General features: G+C 38.7%; 1 non-coding gene across 1 annotated transcript; it reads left to right on the top strand.

Annotated features, from left to right (window-relative positions):
- Window positions 1-21788: 21788 nt before the first annotated feature.
- On the top strand, window positions 21789-21861 carry Trnav-cac (transfer RNA valine (anticodon CAC)). The gene has a single exon. It is a non-coding gene; the product is annotated as a tRNA-Val (tRNA).
- Window positions 21862-22115: the final 254 nt, after the last annotated feature.

Below are 22115 nucleotides of genomic sequence, written 5' to 3'. Positions count from 1 at the left end.
AACAAATCCCATAGAAAATCTACCCTCTAATCTCCATACCAGTAGTCCTAAAAATAAATGACAATAGTAAAATTAATCACCATCAATTCAAACATAACCTAGACACAGAAACCTTTAACTATTACGAAAAAGATTCAAACGAAAATGAACCCTTTGGGTTAATTTCGGTGTCTCTGAGTGAATGGTGACTCTGATGCACCGCTAAATATTGTTGCATCATGTTCTAAAATAATCTTTACATTATTAGTCTATTATTATACCCATAAAATTCACTAAAATATAAAATGGAATTACCGTTTCTCAGAAAGACTATATCGAATTTCCGCATGAAACTTCACTTTCCTCCACCCCTTAATCATCGTTTTTCAACATCAACCCCGAAGATGCTTGCCACCGGATCTCGATCACGGCAGGACACCCAGTATCGGTCGGTGACGCGCGGACGCCGCGACACCCACCTCTCGCCTCTTCCACACGAGTTCGATAAAGTTGTCAGATAAAGTTCGCGACGGCTCGCGGCTTGTTTATAAATTCGGGAAAATCGTCGCGACAACAAAGCGGAATCCCGGCTACAGGATCACGGTGTCCGGCCGAAATTAGGCTGCTCGATATTTTCTGAACTTTCTCCGTTCGCTGCCGCGTGACGTTCGCTGCCGAACGGACGGACGTACCGCCCGCGAGCCGTTTTTCTGCGGACTTTTTCTGCGGACCGAGGGGCCGGATCCACCGTCCCCCGCCCCCCGTTTCTTGGCAAACGGCTCTCGCCACGGCTTCGATGATCGCCGTAAACCACCCACGAGAGACCCATACTTTCGGGGAAGTTACGCGGCCACCGCTCCGGCAAACAGGACAATCAAGTTCGCGGGTTTACAGTCGGCCGCTCGGGCCATTACGGCTCGCGCGGGATACCCGAGGGACGTAGGGGTGGGGCGGAGGGCGCGCGCGTTTTGTTCTCTCGACACCTTCTCGTCGACGATCGCGATCGCGATGACGACACCCCGGGCGCTGCTTTTATTTTTCGCGAAACGCGAACGACCGTCACTGTCGGCCCCCGGCCGTCCACTTTCCAGGAGGGGTGGCCGCCCGCGGCCTGAATTAATCGCGACGGGACCGTTGCTCCGAGTGGACTGCGCATTTTATGACGCGGCCCGTGCCACGACAATAGAGCCGAACGGCTCACAAAGGATAGAGATATATATATTCGGAAAGGATAAGATATATTTCGTCTCTCTGGTTCGTTAACCGGACTTTTCTTTTCACCTCGGAATTTTCTTCTACTTTGGTCGAGCTGTTTATCGTGCGGTATTGGAGAACGCATTGTTTTAGGTAATTTGTATGTTATGTGGTGGAAGAGTATGCTGTCGGAGATGTACAGTGTACGTTGGAAACGTACGTTACACGTTTGGACATTGCATGTTATTCATGTGGATATTGGAAGTGCATATTGTGCGTTCAAAGTATGTGTTGAACATTAAATGTATATATTATACGTGGGAATGTACATTGTATATTTGTACATTTAGATATTGCACATTGAAAGTGTACATTGTATGTTGAAATTGTACATTGTGCAGTGAAAGTATATAGTGTACAGTGAAGGCGTACATTGCACAATGAAGGTACACATTATATAATAGAAGCATATAGTGTACAATAAAAGTATACATTGCACAGTAAAGGTGTACATTATATAACAGAAGTATACATTGTACAATAGAAGTATACATTATATAACAGAAGTATATAGTGTACAGTAGAAGTATACATTGCACAATAGAAGTATACATTATACAATAAAAGTATACATTATACAGTAAAAGTATACATTATACAATAGAAGTATAAACAGTATAGTGAAAGTCTATATTGTGCATCGAAACTCTACATTATGTACTGTACATAGAAATGCTGTGCTTTTCCTTTGTCCTCAGAACTTTCTCTTCATTGGATCGAGCGGTTTATGGCGTGTTCGTGTGAACGGTAATAAAGTTAGATCGTTTAACAATGGGTAGAGAAGAATGTCAATTACCAATCTTATTACTTTTTGTTTCTGCCAGGAAAAATAATATTTTCATTATTTATTTAAACTATATTTTATAGTGAGTGTGTGAATATTATTTATGTCTTTTATTTAATAAATATTCTCGGGTATTTCATGCAAAATAAATGGTCTTCTGCCTGTTTACAAGATACAGAAGTTACATTTACACTAGCAACCTGTCTCAATAATTTAACTAAGTATAATTTAACGATATATAATGCAGTTAAGTATAATTTAAGTAGATATAATTCGAACGAGTATCATTTTATTAAACATAATTCGACTGAGTGTAATTTAATTAAATGTAATTCAATTAAGCATGATTAAATTACACATGAATAAATTAAATCTAATTGAATTTCACACGAGTGAATTAAATATAATTAAATTACATGTGATTCAATTAAATATAATTAAATTACACGTGATTCAATTATATATAATTAAATTACATGTGATTCAATTAAATACAATTAAATTACATATGATCCAATCAACTACAATTTAATAGATAGTAATTGAAGTAGTTTATTGCATTGAAATAAATCTTGTACAAATTACAACCCCAATTTGATTCCAGCCCAACGTTGAACGCGAGCCTCGCTACCACGACGGACTAAAAATTGCTCAAAAAGTAAACGAAGTTACAAGACAGTCGTCGAATCGTTTCGAACAAATCCGACCGCAGTGAAGGAATATAATTGGAAGGGGCGGCGATAATCCGGGAACGAGGGATCGGAAGTTCATTGTCGGGGCTCGAGGCGACCTCTGCGAAATAAAAGGGAGGAAAAGTGGAGTTTCGTGGAACGCCGCTATCTCATTGACAGAGACTGAAGAGGGAAGAAAACAAAGAGGGTTTCCGGGTGGTGGGGAATGGGGAACGGGGAACGAACGAAGTCCGATTTCTCGCTCATCCGCGCGTGAAATCCTTCGCTGTCCTCGATAAAATTGAAAGGCGTCGTCGTCGCTACGGATCTCGGAGGAAGCAGCGGCAAAGACGCGCGATCGTCGAGCAATTACGTCGGCCGTATCCTCGATCCTCGAAACATTAAAATGAAGATCATATTTCCCTCGTTCCGCCGTTAGACCTTCCCCATCCTTCGATCCTCCGTGATTCAAATTCGCGAATAAATCGCGACGCCGGCTGCGCTAATTTTGTTACACATCTTCCAACCGGGGTTGCACATTATTCTCACTCCATTTAACGAATATTTATTTATAACGTTCGACGTTCAGTGGAATATTTTATTCGAACAATTTATTTACTCGTCATAGATTATTCTATTAATTTATTCGAACAACTTCTTACATTCAATTTATTCGAGTAAATCTTTAGCCGAGTAATTCGACCGACTTTGTACGCGAATAATTCTTTATTCAAATCGTTCTTTATGCGAATAACATTTTATTCCAGCAGTTCTTTATGCGAATCACTTTTTACTCGAACAGTTCTTTATGCGAATAATTCTGAGAATAAATGCGAAAGAAACAAATCAGCAAACTATGAAAAATCAGCGCGGCTCGCCACGCGGCGTTCACTTTAACCCTTTGCACTCGAGTAGTAACACTGAGGCACCACTAAAATTGTTCTGTCACCTACTAAAATCATTTTTATAGCAACAAAGTTTAATTTTGGATGAATTGTTAAAAATTAAAGTTTTGGTATGAATTACAAGAGTTAATTTGGTATATATATATATATAAAATGCACTTTGTTACTTAAAATGGAAATACTGTACATCAGAAAAATTATTTCAAATTTACAATTAAAATGGCTCCGAGTGCAAAGGGTTAATCGAGAGACAGTTTCGGATTTTTATTCGGCTCCGCCGCGGCCTCCACGGCTCGCGCGTTTCATTCTCGCTCTTAACAGACGATAACTGGCCGCAGGCAGGAAGGGCCCGCGGTTTCAGTAACTCGTCATCCTTACTGCGACACGACATTTTACTTCCACGACAATAAAAGCGAGTTTATGCCAGCAAATACGAAATTTTATGGACCGGGCAAATTGAATTTTATGCCCAGCTCTTAATTGATCATTCCGAATGATCTTTAACTTCTGTCTTCGCGTTCTATAAACGGGTTATCTTAATGCGCGGACGTGACCGTACGTTTCTTTCTTAATTGGTTAATAATGGCGTCCCCCAGAAATAATTATTAATAAAGAAATTTATTTCATGGACGTTGATATCGTTTTATTAAAAAGAAATGATCCGCAGCCATTCTCAGTATCGTGATCCGGAATGTGAATTATTATGTTTCCTTCTAAGCTGATGGTTAGTTGGAAACTGTACATATATTTTTCATACTAAATTTATAAATTTATTACAATGATACATTCAATAAATCGCTATTTCATGCATCGGTTCCTTTTTAAAAAATCATAATATATAATATATTACAATAATACTGTAAAAAACGATTAAAATCAAATTTCCCTTCTATATATTATAACTAAATTATCTACCTAATTCCGTCCGCGATCCGCAGAAACATTCGAAAGCCGGCTAAATAAAATATTCGCCGGCGCGTCCGGCCTTAATTTCGAAAACAATTAAAATCCTTAAATCGGACGCTGCATATTTACGTAGAAACTTGGCCGAGCGCGTTCGACGGAGCCGATCGAATATGTAAATCGCTTCAATTCCGTCGACTTCCCACCGAAAGTAACGTCGATCGTTTTTATCGGCCAAGATGAAAGTTCTTCCGGCGCGTTGTTGGCCACCGATCGGAGAGACGGTTCATCGTCGGCCAAGGAAGAAGTTGGCACCGCGTGAACGGCCGGCCGACACCGGGGCAAAAGTAATCTCTTTACTTTCATCGAGTCATTGCCATCGGACAGCGAGAGTGGAACATTTCTGAGCGATCGAGGAGGACTCTTCCGCCGAGGATAATCGCGGATCCGCTCACGTTCGATACGAGGCTGCCGGTAGCCCTCTGAACGACCCACATTGGCCTCGTCCCTGCCACCGATCGCGACAGCCGGCTAGAAAAAGTGGCCCGGAACGGCGGAGAGATTAGGATCGTGGATCCCTGGATCGACGGGCCGTTCGGGGATGTCAAATAAAGGCCAACGCGGCCGCTCCGTGTCGACGCCTCCGTATCCCCCCCCTTCTACCCACTGTGTACGGCGCTTCCACTCGGTTTCGCAACTTCCGGGTGAAAATTTCGGCTCGGAGAAAGCCGATCCCCGATCGGTCTCCGTTGGGAAATTCTCACGCAGATCTTTCGTCGATCGCTTTGGAGACCGTGGAGATCCGTTTCGTCCGAGATGTAATTTAAAGATCACGGGATTACGGCTGATTTTCTACAGATTTAAAATTAATGTGAAGGATGAGGGGAAAAGGTTAATGTAAACGTGGTAGTATGTTGTTAATGGTTATAGAATTTAATAGTTTGTAATGCGATTTATTTCTCGCCGTTGTTTAGCAGCTTTACGTAGGTAATAAATGAATAATTGGTGGAAGAAAATAATTTTCGATTCAATTGTAGATTTGATTAGATTTCATTCTATTTAATTGTAGATTTAATTCTATTTAATTCTATATACCCGTAGATTTAATTAGATTTAATTCTATATACTTGTAGATTTAATTAGATTTAATTCTATATACTTGTAGATTTAATTATATCTAATTCTATATACTTGTAGATTTAATTAGATTTAATTCTATATACTTGTAGATTTAATTATATTTAATTTTAGATCTCGACTTTATTTAGGAGAAACAAATAACATCTTCAGTTATCAAATATCAGTTTTACTACTTGATAATTTCTTCAATCTAAACCATATTGTTACAAAAATTATTTTTGAACGTGATAGAATAATTTTAACGGTGCCTCGGAATCACCACTCGAGTGCAAAGGGTTAAACAAGCCAAGGTTGTCAAGGGCGGGAGGGGGCGTTTTGGTGCGCGGAAGATCGCGAGGAGCGCTCTGAAAACGTTCCCGTAGCAAATGTAGTACAAAATAATAATGGACAGTTTAAAGGAAAGGGTCAAGTGGTTCACCTCATTAATTGAAGCAAGGCCTGCGAAGCTAATTAAAGTCAATTCCACGTTGCCAGCGGGACCTTCTATTTTTCATCCTTTTTGTTTTTCTTCCTCTCTCTCTCTCTCTCTTTCTTTTTGCTGCGCGACGCGTTGTCACGGGCGAGCCGCATTAAATTTGATTACCGAATGCGGGAACGTCGAAGGAGCCTAAAAACAACGCGTGTCGACATAATTAATTCGCGGCCTTGACACGTGGTCCGGTTTACCCGTGGCGAGTCAATGCCGGAATAATTAGCGCCAGGAAGCTGCGTCGGGCGAAATAAGTTCGCACCGCAGGCGTTTACGTGTATCGGATCGACATCGGTACAGCGAATCGTTTATCTTTGCACGAGCAGGCGAAAATGTACTCTGTTGTGTCTGCACGCGGCGGTAATCGCGAATACTTGAATCATCGGATGGTGAAACTTTCTTGTTTATACCATGCAAATAATAATATCACGAGACCGTGGTCTCGTCGTTATTTTTCTGATTTAATAAAGTGCTCGCTATAGAAATTCACGTTCAATAATCTTTGGTTACCTTCGCTCGTACAATCAGCTCTTTCCGTTTCGTTATTTCAACCCTTTACCTTTATTTGAACCTTCAACGTCAGCATCTGTAATTTACGTTCTCTTGTGTATATTGTATATTGTATATTGTATATTGTGTATATTGTATATTGTGTATATTGTATATTGTGTATATTGTATATTGTGTATATTGTATATTGTGTATATTGTATATTGTGTATATTGTATATTGTGTATGTTGTATATTGTGTACATTGTATATTGTGTATATTCTCTCCTGTATATTGTATATTCTCTTCTGTATATTGTATTAATTATCTAGTTTCGTTGTATTTAATAAATATTACTACTGTTATACAAGTTTTGATTGTTTACAGGGACACGTGAATTGTTAATCGAATTTATACACTGCGACAGTGGCGCACTTTTGTATTGATTAATAGTCTGCTGAATTGAAAATTAAATTATGATTTGGATGTTTTATTTGAAATTATATTAAAAGGTGAACTCGATGAACATTTTATTAGGATATTATTAAATTTTTTATTGGACTTGGCAATTAGTGGAGATTCTTTTATCGTGTTGGTTAAATTGGTAGCAATATTTTTATTATATTGGCTAAGTAGATCACAGCATTTTTATTATATCGACTGACTGGACAATAATATTCTTATTACAGTGATTAACGAGACAGCAATAGTTTTATTACACTTACTAATTATGCAGCAACCTTTTTGTCCTATTGACTAAATAAGTGATAATAATTTTGTTAAATCGTCCGACTGGACAATAATAATTGTATCGTCTTAACTAACCGGACGATAATACTTTTATCATATTAACCAACTAGACAGTATTATTTTTATCACATTGATCGCTTATTCTTTAACATTTTCCACATCGATTAACTAACCGACGACATCGTGATATTGCTCAACAACGGAAACGGTTCAACGGTGTCCCAATTTCACGGCGGGTCAAACCGGACCCAGCCGGGGACAGTTTAAGATTCAACCGTTGGACCGTGGCCAACAGAAAGCGAGTTAATCAGAATTCCAGGCTCCGTCTCGACCCGAAAAGAAGGTTTACTTTTGTTTTCGTTTCGCAGTCCAGTTCGCGATTAATTTATTCAAACAATATCGACCGAGGGGAGGGCGAAGAGGAGAGGGGGGAGAAAGAGGAGGAGGGATATTCAGCTCTTCGGACAAATACGGAAATGAAATCGACGCCGCCGTACTGTAATGGGACGGCGATCTGTGTTGATTGCCAGTGAAACTCGTCGAAAGTGATCGAATGATACCCATTTTGTCGGTCACGGTGAATCTGTTCACCCGGTAATTTCTCTCTTTCCCTTCCGTTTCCGCCTGTTAAAAAGATTCGCTGCCTATCCTGATTAGCTCGCTCTATAAACTTCGTTTTTCGAAACGAACGGAGTCTCGTTAAGTTCTCCCGTTTCACGCGCGTTCATTATTTTTTTATTTCGTACGCGCGCGATCGTTAATTATCAACACGGGAATGGGTAAAAATCGCTGTTCCAAAACGTACAGATCAAAATAACGCGTCTCCTCCCACAACCATTTTATATAATAATTCCAACGATTCGATTACGATTTCACGAACGCCGGAAATTTGGACGTGATGAAAGTTGTTTGATTTGCTCGTTATTTATAAGTTACAGAGAAACGAAAGGAAAAATTGTGGTTTACGGTCTGACGTGATCAATTCATAATTATTTAACAGTCGTAACGTTGGTTCAATATTCAACGTGGTATACCAATAGTAAAAAGAATATTAACAAGTTCTAGTGACACGGCCGTTTACACAACCTCGATAAATAAGTAAATCAATGATTAAAAACGTTATTGAATCGACTAACCTTTAATTTCGAATACAGTGAATTTATTAAATAAATTTTCGCTCCAAGGAAAATCGGGTGGTAAATGTTTAAAGCATATCGAATTGTATAAATTATCACCGATCTAAATAAGAAACGTGCGTGCTTCCTGTTTGTGCGAGAACATTGTAGTCGGCTTGACACACGATTTTGGCCCAATGACGGTCATGCTGTAACGAAGATTGATCATTCGCGAAACCTTGGCGCCGCTTCCTTCCGTTTATCGTCACGTCGTCGACGAAACGGCGATATCGAGGAAGCGTTATGCTTTCAGGAAGAAACAACGCCGACACGATATTTTGTCCGACGTGCCTTTAGGATCAATCAGGAAGCAGAACGAACAAATTGGTCGTGATTCATAACGCGCGTCGTGTCGATGGCAGACCGGTGGCCATCACGGCACCGACAAAATATCTTATGTAATTGGGTAATGCGCGTTCAATGATTCTATTTGCGTCACACGCGGTCAGACTCATCGTCTTTATTGAAAATGTATTGCGTAACTCTGGGTAATTTCAGGTCGCCAGAAGGATACTCCGTGCTCCGTACTTTGTACTTTATACTACCTGTGCCGTCGTTACCCTTTGCAGCGACCAATAATGTTCTAAAACCAATTAAAACATCCTGCATTCCACAAATAACTACTCTCAGTATTTATAAGTATAAAGTCTCTCATACGGCAACCTCCGCGATCTCCGTCTAAATCGTTCAATAGTTTCGTAAATCGCAGTTAAAACATACCTTAATAAGAACTATCTCAATATTGTTTTATGAGAAATTATTTCATTTATGCGGTAATAAATTTTCACTTAATTTTAAAACGCAGCTTTTATAGTTTTATTATTACTCGCTGAAATTCCGATACGATTTCCAATAAAAACTGAACTGTCGGTGAAGGAAATATTTAAAATACGAGAGAATGTACATGTTAATAAAATGCATACATTTTGTTGTTACCGTAAAGTATATTTTAGTCGATAGAAGAAGATATTTCTGAAATACAATACCTTTCTCTTTGGTTATTGTTATTAGTGGGAATGCTTTGGTCGATGGAAGGCAATTTCTGAGAGGATATTCGCGTTAATAAGATGTGCGATTGTAGCAGATTTATTTCGATCTCTTGCAAATAGATCGGCAGCGTAGCGTACCAGATCCGGTCGAGTTCACAGTGACAACGGACAGTCACTGTCAGACCTGTCCGACAAATTCGATAGACGTAGCGCGGTAGTACGCGGCGCTGGTCCACGTGGTGTCGGCACACGCTTTCACAACATGGCGACAAAAGGCGGTCGTTGACCGTTCCCGGGCTCGTTCGCAGGTTGTGTAACACAGTCAAAACAATATGTAGGTCGCGTCTAGTTGTCCCGGTTTGTCGCTCCGGCTCGCAAGACTCGGTTACGTCAACTCCGTCTGTCGCCGGCTAATGCCCCAAAAACTGTTTAACGGTATACCTCGCCGACGGAAAAACTGTAATTTCATTAGGCCGACGGTGCCACCACGTTCCGCCGAATCGTTTCGCAACCAATTAGTACGATCGAACCGCTGTTTATAATCCAATGTGTTACTTTGGTTGCTACGGACTGACAGCGACAAATTAATTCTATCGGCGATAATATAACAGCGTCTCAACGTGTACGCCTCTTCGTTCTCCGTGATTTTGAAATTTCTCGATTACGGATCCTCCATTATTTTGCAAGAATTTATAATGTCATTCTGAATCATTTTGAATTATTCTAAATTATTTTGAAATATTCTGAATTATTTTGAATTTTTCTGACTTATCCTGACTTATTTTGAATTATTCAGAATTATTTTGAATTACTTTGATTTATTCAGAATTATTGTGAATTATCCTGAATTATTCTGAAGTATTTTGAATTATTCTGACTTGTTTTAAATTATTCTGAATTATCCTGAATTATTCAGATTTACTCTAAATTATTTTGAATCATTCTGAATTATATCCTGAATTATTCTGAATTGTGCTGAATTATTTTGAATTATTGTGAATTATTCTTAATTGTGTTGAATTATTTTGAATTGTAGTGAATTATTCTGAATTGTGCTGAATTATTTTAAAGTATCGTGAATTAATCGTGAATTATCTGGAATTATCCTGAATTATTTTGAATGAATCTGAATTATTCCGAATGAATTTGTATTATTCTGAATTATTCTGGATTCCTTTGATCGTTCCGAATTATTCCGAATTATTCCGAATTATCGTGTAAACAAAATTATATTTGCGAATCTCGTGACATCCAACAACAGGTGTTAAAAAGAACGGCTGCGTAAATATTAAGCTGAGAGAACCTTTTAAAAATTGAACACCTTATTTATAACAAAACCGCCGTCAATCGGGTAAATTAAAATGAATAAAGTAACAGAGATTGGGTGACCTAATTACTTCGCACGGTGTTTATCGTGTTGGATACCAGTGGTAGGCAACCGAATATAATCAAATTCGCTGGTGTATCATTTCACACTATTTTTAGCGGTACCATACGATCCTTATCGTAAAAAGTATCTCGCTGAACTCGTAGACCGATATATTTGGGAACAGTGATATAAAAGTTCGTGACATACGATTTCAGTTAATTCTTTGCACTCGAAGTCATTTGAACAGTAATTCTACAATAACTTTTCTGACATACAGTATTTCCATTTTATAGAAGAAAATGTATTTCATACATATGAAAGTGAATCTTGTAAATCATACAGCAACAGTTATACTTTTAATAATTCTTTCAATCTAATTTTTCATAATATATATATATTATATTAGAACCTACTGTAACAATTTTAGTGGTGCCTCAGAGGCACCATTCGAGTGCAAAGGGTTAATTATCCAAATGCCGGCAACACGTGCCAATTGAAAAGTATAAAGTATACTGATTTTCGAATACGTTCGAGAAGCAACAATTATTTTTGTAATATAACCGCTGAATCCTCGCGCACCGTGTACGCGATTTTTGATAATTAAAATTCACGAGAATTAATGGAATTTTGTAAGAGTATTTAATTGGATTGATAATAAGCATTGTGAAGGTAGTGTACACTGTTTTTTCTTGTTTTTAAATTAGTACACGTGTTTGCACTCGCAGTTTAGCCAGTTTTGGAGTGCGATACGTGTAAAACTTCCAGTTTGCCAGCCACTGGTCAGATAAGTGTTATATTTTCGTCTTGAGGCACAAGAACATACGTAAGCACATTAGGAGCGACACACTACTGTTGATAATAAACGGATGACCTTGCCGTGCGTAGAATTGATAAGAATTGTAATTCACGTATCGTGGCCTTGTGCATATTTACGGCTCGCGGGACCTTGACGTGATTAACCGGCAACAATTATTTCTTGAAATCGCCTCGCGATTCATTCTGAATTGATTAATCGCCTCGATTTCATCAATTCCCTCGATTTAATGATTTTACGGTCGATTCCAGATTTCGGCGATTCCTCTAAATCGATCGGTTACGTAAAGAGAAATATAAATCGACGGCTGCGGTGCTCAATATTTTCATTTCTATTTCAAAATGTGTAGAAAAATTATGTCAAAAAATGTTAGAAAATTAGGGAGATACATAGGTACGATTGAAGGTAGGATTATATTTTTTCCACGCAAATGTTTCTTTCTTTTCAAGCGCATATTTACTTGCGCAACTGAACAATTACTCGCTTACGAATTAATCGCTTATAACAATTACATGGAATATCAATGACAGCTAATTTATTTAAAAATTCTCGTGCTGATACTGCAACAATCCGAGCGGCCTTCGCGTGTCCTTAAAGGTTTCATTCGGACACGTGATGATACGGTATTATATTATACATTCCGTGCCACCTTCAGATAACTAACCAGTTTACCAAAGCGTTTACTATTCTCTTCTAATTGACTTGCAACACCTCCGACTTTCTATTCCACGAAAAGTCGGTTTTCTGAATTGCTCCCTTTCATCCACGAGAAATGCCTTTCTCCCTTACATTCTTAAGGAATTAATGTCTACTTTCAATCGTTTAAGATTGTGTCGCTTCTTTTATTCTTTTCAACGTGCTTGCCATCTTTTAATCTCATAAACATGTATTTCTTATTTTATTTTTTTTTTAAACTCTATTTCTTCTTTTATTATTTTAGAAGCGTCTTCTTTCTTACACTTTTTTCAAAAATGTTTTCTTCTCTCATTCATCGAAAAATAGATTTCTTTTCTCAACATGTCAATACATAGTTCTGTGAAAAATGTATTTCTTCTCTCGATATGTTAAAAGTACGTTCCTTCTTCCAATACGTTATAAATGTCTTTCTTCTTTCAATTTCTTAAAAATATTTTTCCCCTCGCATTCTTTAAAATTGTATGATTTCATTCCTTTCAAAATATATTTCTTCTTTCAACCTCTTAAAAATGGATTTCTTCTTCCAACCTTTTAAAAATGGATTTTTTATTCCAACCTTTTAAAAATGTATTTCTTCTTTCATTTTCTTAAAAATGGAATTCTTCTTTCATTTTCTTAAAAATGGATTTCTTCTTCCAACCTTTTAAAAATGGATTTTTTATTCCAACCTTTTAAAAATGTATTTCTTCTTTCATTTTCTTAAAAATGGATTTCTTCTCTCATTTTCTTAAAAATGGATGTCTTCTCTCATTTTCTTAAAAATGTATTCCTTCTTTCATTTCTTAAAAATGTCTTTCTTCTCTCATTTTCTTAAAAATGTATTTATTCTTTCATTTTCTTAAAAATGTCTCTCTTCTTTCATTTTCTTAAAAATGTCTCTCTTCTCTCATTTTCTTACAAATATCTTTCTTCTTCCATTTCCTTAAAAATGTCTCTCTTCTCTCATTTTCTTAAAAATGTTTCTCTTCTCTCATTTTCTTAAAAATGTATTTCTTCTTTCATATTTCCAAACGTATAATTCCTTTATCATTCTTCAAAAAATCCCCCTCGTTCTCACAAAGTGTATTCCTCCCTACAAAATTTCTACACTATTAAAATAACATATTTCTTCCTCCATGCTTCACAAATCCTTCAATTCTCAAGAAACGCCTCTGCTCCGCCAATGATTAAAAACCGTCTATCATCCGCCATTCGTCCGCAAACATCCCTCCCCCCGCGTCCTTTAAAAAATTCTTCCACCGTCAATTTTAAAGTAACGCATCTCCGCTCCCCCGCGAGACAATTTCATGAAAACCGCGATGTATTCGTCCGCGCCGCGAAAGTGTTAATTTAGAAGAAACTTTCATCCCGTTGGTATGAGAAGCCGTGTCTCGCCGGAAGAACGACGAAAAGTTCGCCGTCGTGGCTCGGTTGCGAGGCGGTTATAAGTCGTGGGTCAGGTGAAATTCAGGCTACCCCGATGGCTTTTCACGGCGCGCTCCGAATCCGCCTCCTCGGCTGTGATCCAGGAAGATGAAACGAGCGTGTCTAGAGAAGTTAGAGTTTCACAGGCCTGCTGCTCTCTCTCTCTCTCTCTCTCTCTCTCTCTCTCTTCTCTCTCCGGCGTTAGCGGGGTCAGCTGGTCACCCACGCCTCAATTACTCGAGTTCTATCGAAGGGGGAGAGAGCCCCCGTGGCGGTTGCGACACCTCTCCGCCGGGCCCGGTCCCGCTTTCAGAAAACTCGGCGCAGATGCCACTGGGTCAGAACGAGCCGTCTTCGTTTCCGTCGCCCGGCGCTCGTGCACTTTCTTCGAGACTCTTACTTTTCTTCGGCCGGCGCTCGCGGCTCGCTCGCTCGTGGATCAACGACACCGCTCGCCGATCCAGGAAGATGAGGCGGCACCGGCTGACTTTCTCCGCTCGAATGGCTTGTAACGAGCCTGCTTTATTGTAACGAGCCTCTTTGTCCGCGCGGAGAAATCAAACCCTTGTTTACACTCGACGTTTAGCAATGGCGGAACACTGACACCGATCGCCGCCATTTGTATCGGCGCGGGAGAAACTAGATCTGCTCGGGGCATCGCGCTACTCGACGCTTCTTCGTTGGAAATATCGCTGTTATAAATATTATATTTTCTCTAATTTCAATTTTATTTTACTTATATCGATTCTTTAATTTTCCGCTATTATTAATATTATATTTTCTCTAATTTCAATTTTATTTTACTTATATTGATTCTTTAATTTGTCGCTATTATTAATATTATATTTTCTCTAATTTCAATTTTATTTTATTTATATTGATTCTTTAATTTTTCTAGCTATTAGCTATTACCGATATGTTTATAATTCTTCAGCATTCTAGTCGATCAAATTTTGTTTCACTCTATTTCGCGTTATCTATTTTAGATTACTGTACACTATGATATTTGATTATATATTTCAATGATTCCACATTTTTATATATAACTCTACATTTCTACATTTTTATATCTCACCCTACATTTTCGCATCTTTAAGTCTACGTCTTTTATTTAGCCTCATAGAATAGCAATATTATTCAATATCGACGGATTTGATGCATTAACGAAATAAATGAGACTGTAAAATTTAAAACGGTAGAAACGTTAAGTGGATTTAAGAATGTATAATTATTGCAATTCATGCAATAACATGCAATTCAATTATCTATCACTTACTTCATTTCGTATTTTCTTATTACATATATTCTATTAATTATTATACACTTCTCGTGAGAGTTCATTTATTTCTCTCGAATAAATGAACAAAGTGAACAAAAAGTGCGAGCAAAGCCTGTATAGTAATTAATCGCGCGTTCCCGCGGTTTTAAATAAATGGCTCGACATTTTAGACAATCGGTGGATAAAATCGGGAGATTTCGCGATCGTCTGATAAAATGGTCATTAGCGGAGGACTTCATTTATCACTTTAATGAATCGCTCCACCGTTAACGGTTCGAACGGGCTAAGTACGTTACGGAAATATCTTTCTTCGAACTTTTCATCTCGCTATAGCGTCCGATCGATTTCGATTCGCGAAACGGCGCACGGCGGCCGTTTCGTATTTTCCCACGAGAACTCGGCCCGCGATATAATTTCATATTAAAACAGCTGATTCACGACGGATTGCGAAACAGGGTGGGGCGATCTCACGCGGTGTATCATGTTCCGCCTGGAACATGGATTCTAGCGAATCCGCCGGGTGGATATCGACGGACAGGAAAAAATGGCTCGCGCGCTACGAAAGGGACGCGTTTCCGAGAAAGGGATCCAACCTAATTACCCACGCGCCCGTAATGGAAAGTAGATCGCGCGGCGGAACTTTCGGTTTTGCCGTAGCCGTCTCTTTCGCTCGGCGTTGCCTACGTTCGGGCATTGTTAACTAAGCGCGTTCCCCTTTAACGGCTCTGTCACGAATATCAATACAGAAAGAGAGTCCCAGCGACGAAGAGGCCGTTACCTAATCTAATAATTAGACCGCGGATGCTCGCGCAACCGCGTAGATGAAATTCGAGATTGGCAAATTATGAAATTATGCGCGGCGTTACGTCGATACCCACGGCGATGTAACTTCTTGTTAAACCTTATTGAATATCACGATCGTTTTATTTAACGCTCGCGGGTTTCTGAGAAATAATAGCACAAAATATTCTTCATTATTTTCGTCCGTTTTCGTTTTATACTTTAACTCGACCAATTATCGCGTATGCTCATAAACTGCAAACTTTGACTAACGATAACTACGCGAAAAGTCGTTGCAAAACAATGAACTTTCTTTTGAAACGAAGCTTGAGATCTCTACTCTAAGACAATATATTTTCAGATTTTCTTCTTACGCAACGTCGCCACTGTAATCCTACAAATACGAGGCCACGTTTCTGACATTAGAAATTCTAACCTCGAAACACCTGTTACAAAAAGACTTTGTAAATTCTTTTCAGAGATACAATTCGCGCTAAGATGAAGCTTAAACTTTCCTCTTCAATCAAGGCTGCGATTTTTTTAACAAAGTTATAGCAGTCCAACGCGATTGTTTCCGAGGAGCACGGATTAAAACGCGGTGGTGGAAAAATAAATCCATAAAATTTCTTAAAGAGAAATCGTAAAGGGCGTTGAAAATAATAATTTCCGATCATCCCGTAATAGTTCTCCGCTATTTATTATTATTGTTCCTTTCAAATATTACGGATAATTGATACCCGTTTGTCTGTCGCGTTCGCGGAAGAAAGTTATTGTACGCGCCTTCGGCTCGATGCCGCTTTTACCGGCTCGTCAGAGTCGCACGTTCCGTGTGACAGTCGATATCGGTGACTCGTCGATTCACGGCGCGACACGACGTTTAAAGTCTGATGTGTGCAGTATCGTGTCTAATTTTACACGGAATTTTACGATCACGTTCCTTCGTCGAATTTATACTCAAGGTGAGATTCCCCGCGTTTGTACGGTGACTCTCCCTAACGCTCATGTCAATAACCGGTGTCGACTCGCGTTTCGCAGACGTTTTGCCCGAAAATCGGGCATCAAACGTTTTATATCATCTTAGATCCACGGGTAAAATCGTCAGCTTAAATTGAAACAAATTCTAACGAGACAGCAATTCATTCCTTTTCTCGATAACACAGTATTTCTTTAAATAGTTCGCCCTTTTTTGTTCTAGATACATAAAAGCCAGTAGTCCAATGATCATTCAGATAAACAAGATTTTAATTATTGACGTAAGTGGATAGATCTGTCTTAAATTATTTATTTAATCCTTGGTAGTAAATGGATCAGCTCTGATATATTTTAATTTATTTATTTAATCCTTGGTAGTAAATGGATCAGCTCTGATATATTTTAATTTATTTATTTAATTCTTAGTGGTAAATGGATCAGCTATGATATGTTTTAATTTATTTATTTAATCCTTAATAGAAGATAGATTGGTTCTGATCTGTCGCTATTTATTTATTTAATTCTCTACAATATATAGATCAGTCCCAATTTAATTAGCTAATTAATTTACTTGTAATTTATGAATAATTTATATATTTATCCCGTCGCCCTCGCTCGGTCTTTCCAAATGGTATACGACGAGATTAATGTCTAACGTGCAGCCTGGATGATTTATGAAACATCGTGGAAAATGTTGACTCTGAAGACGAAGCTTCTTAATAACAATGAACGGATCGATCTGGTTGCAGTCGAGCGGAGAGACTCGCGCTCGGGATTAGACGCGGTTACCGAACGGATCGTCGAGCTAATTTAGCTCGTGCAACGGGAAGAATTGTGGGAGTTTAGATAGCAGGAGCCGCGCCGGCCGCTGTGTATTAACAATTAAAATGACACGGTTACGGTTACGTTCGCCACGGCAGATTTCTCGATCGCCATTAATCAACGTTCAGAGGCGCCCTCCCCGCCGATCACTGAGTCACTCACAGGCTCTCTCGCGGCACGACGTTAATGAGTCTACGGAGCGTTAACGGGCATTGTACTTTTCCCATTTAAGGGGCGACACACTTTCCGTAGCCACGATCGCGAGAAAACGTGCAATTCCACCACGGTTCATTTCATTTCCTGGTTGGAGCAACGATCCGGCCGGTCGTTAGCCGCGCCGTGTTGCATCCATTGCATACTGGCGCATCGTCCGATTGTCTGGCGAGCGCGCACGAACGTCCCTCGATCATATCGCAACCGATTTTTACCTTCTCCCGGCTTCTCTTCCCTCGCATTGTTGCAGGAAATCTTCCGCCGTGTTCAGATACTTTGCCGTTGACAGAACTTATCGTTTCAATGGTAACGATCGATTGTATAAATAATTGCGGGCAGATCCTTTTATGGTTATCTTGTCATAATTTAAATCAACTTATAAATATTTTATAGTTATTTGATAGTTAATGAGTTGAAACATTTTGTAGCTATTATATAGTTCATAATGAAAATTGATTAGGGTTATTTTGTAGTTGATAATTTAAATTAATTTATAGCTATTCGATAGTTCATAAATAAATTAACGATTATCTTATCGTTAATAATTGAGATCAATTTATAGTAACCTAACCTTACTGTGAGTTATATGTAATTTTATTTGAGAAAAAACGTGTCGATTTTAATACTTTCTATTTCATTGTAGAGTGTACGTGAATTTATTTCAGAGAAACGTGTCGATTTCAATATTTCTAATTTTACTGTAAAACGTATATAATTTTATTTATTTTATATAATCATTCCCATAAAGTCCATCTTGAAATAAATCCAAAGTAATGCCGTATTTGCTGCAAATATATAAAGAATTTTGAAATAATATGTAATTCTGAAATAATACGTAATCTCCGAATAAACAATAATCTCGCGCGAAGAATCCCGAACAATTTGTAATAGTATGCAAAGAATTCCGTAAAAATAGTCTCCCGCCGTCCTCCGTTCGTAGACCAACGGCGTCGCTATTCCAAATTCCGTCATAACCATAATTTCCCGCGCCACGGTCTGGTTGTTTCGCGCGAACAATAAAAAAAAAAACAAAAAAGAAAAAAAAAACCATTTCGATGACTCGCCTGGTCCCGGTTCCACGGGGAAGAGAAGGAGTCCGTACATAAATAGAACTGACCTGCGCTATCGGGTTCGACGCGTGTTCCTTTGTCCGATACTTTCCGTGAACAACGCCGTTGTTCTTTGTGAAATATTGATCGATCCCGTCCGTTTGGTGAAACCTGAATCACGCACGGGGAAAATCACGTCCCGGACGCTGGTCCTCGTCGCGCACACGATCCTCTCCCGTGGATCAAAGCGAGATCCTCGAGTTGCCTTGAATTCGCGACAAAAAGATAAAAAGGAAGAACATGTCCGTTAGAATTTCGTTTCAAAAATCGGGCGCGACTCGAAGCGGCGCGCGCATTCGAAGAATTCGTTGGAATCGGTGTACTAATAGCAGCTTGTCAAAATTGAATAGAAAAAGGAAATGCACGTGGTACTCGTTGCAATTTATTCGAGGAAATAATGAAATGTCGGATAGAACATACTTCGAATGTCTCTATGCATTAATTACTGTTTTATTCGTGTCATTATATATATAGTATCATAATGTAACAGTATAATAATATAATAATAAAATAATATAATTATATAATAGTATAATAATATAATAATAAAATAATATAATTATATAATAGTATAATAATATAATAATAGTGTAATACGATGATAATAAGACATTAAAATAATATAACAATATAGATTACTTCTAGCACAGATAACAATAACGTAATAATATGATACCATGAAAATAAAATAATATAACAAAGATAATCTCTGACAGCTAATAATACCATAAAAAACACCTGAAGCATCCCCGCACTACTTTAACCAGTTTCTAGCGACCGCTGCAACGCAAATGCATTGAAACGTGACATAAAACACGTCCCGAATATAGATCTATAAATTTCAGCCTGTAAATTATCATTCAAAGAAGGAAAGCAGGCGTTGCACCACCCCGCAACAAATAGCAAAGCGTCGAACGAAGCGCGACACGCGAAAGCCGATACAATAAAACCGGATGCTCGATAAATTCAACGCGGAATTAATGACGCATGGAGGATAAAATACAACTGGACAGTAACATTAATTTTTTTTCCATTTAAGAACGGTGCTCGACGGCGAACCGATCGACGCCTAAGTAAAAGTCGTCGGCTGACTAAAAAGACGAGACGGTCCAGATTTGTTGGCTCCCGCGCTATGGAACGGCCTGTACGAAACAAAATAGGTGATTAGACCGCGGCGTTCCGTTCGCACGCGTGCCCGGCGAAGAGAACGCGAATTACACGGCGCGTTGCGTTCTAACCGTATATGCAAGCGGAATGGAGATAGGAGCAGCAAGAGTGCACTTTCTCCCCGGTAAAAGTAAAAGTTTCGCCGGTCGCGCGGCGACAACGCCGATGCAGCAACACGTCTAGCGCCGCGAGAACCGCGGCTTTCTATTATTGCGAAGACCATCAACCTCTCTGGCACGGGTTTTCATCGCGAGCCCGGGATCGCGAGGAGCCGCGGCGGCTCTCAATTATGCGGGAATCGCGGCCGTTTTGCAGCCGCGAGTCGCGCTGCCAATTCCCGAGACGCCGCGGGAACCCTATTCCTCGCTGACCCGACAGTCTCCGCGTCTCTGGCAATTCTTCCGCGGTGGTATACGGCGGGAGCGTAACGCGAAGATCCTCGCGGGACCGGCTCCGCGAAGTGCTAATGCAACGGCGGTGGTCCGACCGCTGAAGTCGGCCGCTTGGTCGAGTCGCGAGGCGCGCGGCTGCATCGGATCGCTGCAATTCAGATCAGAAATGCACGGATTCGGAGATATACCGCCGCGGCAGGTACGCCGGCGAATAAGAGACTGGTTTGTGCAGAATCGTGACGGACGGAGAAAGCAAACTGAATTTCGTCGATTGCGTGAGCACTGTTCGGATGACACGGTGCCAATTGTTCCAGCGACGACTGGCGAATTTATTTATAATTTTGTTTTATGGCTACGAAAGGGTAATTTCCATGACGGGAGACGTTACCTTCACGATTTTGCTACCTTTATGGTTCTGTTAGCTTTTTCATTCTTTTCATTCTTTCATTTTATTGTTAACTTTATTACCTTTATTTAGTTTACCTTCACTTTTACCTTCGTTGCGATACCTTTTTACCTTTATCGAGCAAAAGGCTTCTCCATGTATAATGTCTACTTTTGATTTAAATCTTTGACTGAAGTAATTCTTTTAAGCTGAAATGGTACGTTTAATAACATTTTTAGAGACCGTTTCGATGAATGAGAGATTTTATAATCTGTGTAGCGAGCGTTTTATGGAAATAGAGCGATTCGTGAGCAATTAAAAATTTGGTTGATTTTTATGGAACGCTTTACTTTTTACAGAAAGAGATAGTGGAATTATAACAAAGGTATCAAATTTTTTGAATCCACAGAGGTATATGAATATCCATATATTTTCAAATATATGAATAAGAAAGCAAGTTCTTGAGTATTATTCTTTTATAGCTTGCTAAATAGTTCACTCTAGGTTATTTTGTTTCAAATAGAAACTGTTTTCTTTTATTACTACGGGAATTATACTTACTTATTTTTATTGTGTAGAATTAAGTGTAAAATTAAATGTAGAATTAAATGTACAATGAAATATACCATTAAGTGTACAATTTATTATAGAAATCGTACATTTATTTGAAATTGTAAACTTATTTGCTATACAAAATTATATACTTTGTGCACTACGGAAATTGATATAAAAAAAATTGATATAATTCATTGCAAAGTAGGCATACTCTTACTATGTATAATAAAATATCTCATGACAATTAATTATCATATCAGTTTCTTTAATAGTACGTTAGGCTTTGGTCATTTTACTAATAATGGAGAAGATTGAACACAACGTTTCCGTAGTGTAGTGGTTATCACGTGTGCTTCACACGCACAAGGTCCCCGGTTCGATCCCGGGCGGAAACATTTCTTTTTTTTTCTTTCACTAATAATTGCTCATTTTTCCGATCACAATGGTCGCCATAAAACTGTTAAAATAAACATTTTTATTGCTATTTTAAATCTAAATTGCTATTTTAAAACGAGCACAATGTTACAAACTGCGACTATGCACAATGAAAATCTTCCAAACTCAGAATAAATTTTATTCTCAATAAATCTTACAATTTTATTCTTATGATAAATTTTATAATTTTATTCTTATAATATATTTTATAATT

Source organism: Augochlora pura, chromosome 9, assembly GCF_028453695.1.
Source record: "Augochlora pura isolate Apur16 chromosome 9, APUR_v2.2.1, whole genome shotgun sequence".
NCBI lineage: Eukaryota > Metazoa > Arthropoda > Insecta > Hymenoptera > Halictidae > Augochlora > Augochlora pura.
The sequence above is the reverse complement of the archived record's forward strand: the minus strand, read 5'-3'. Positions and strand labels throughout refer to the sequence as shown.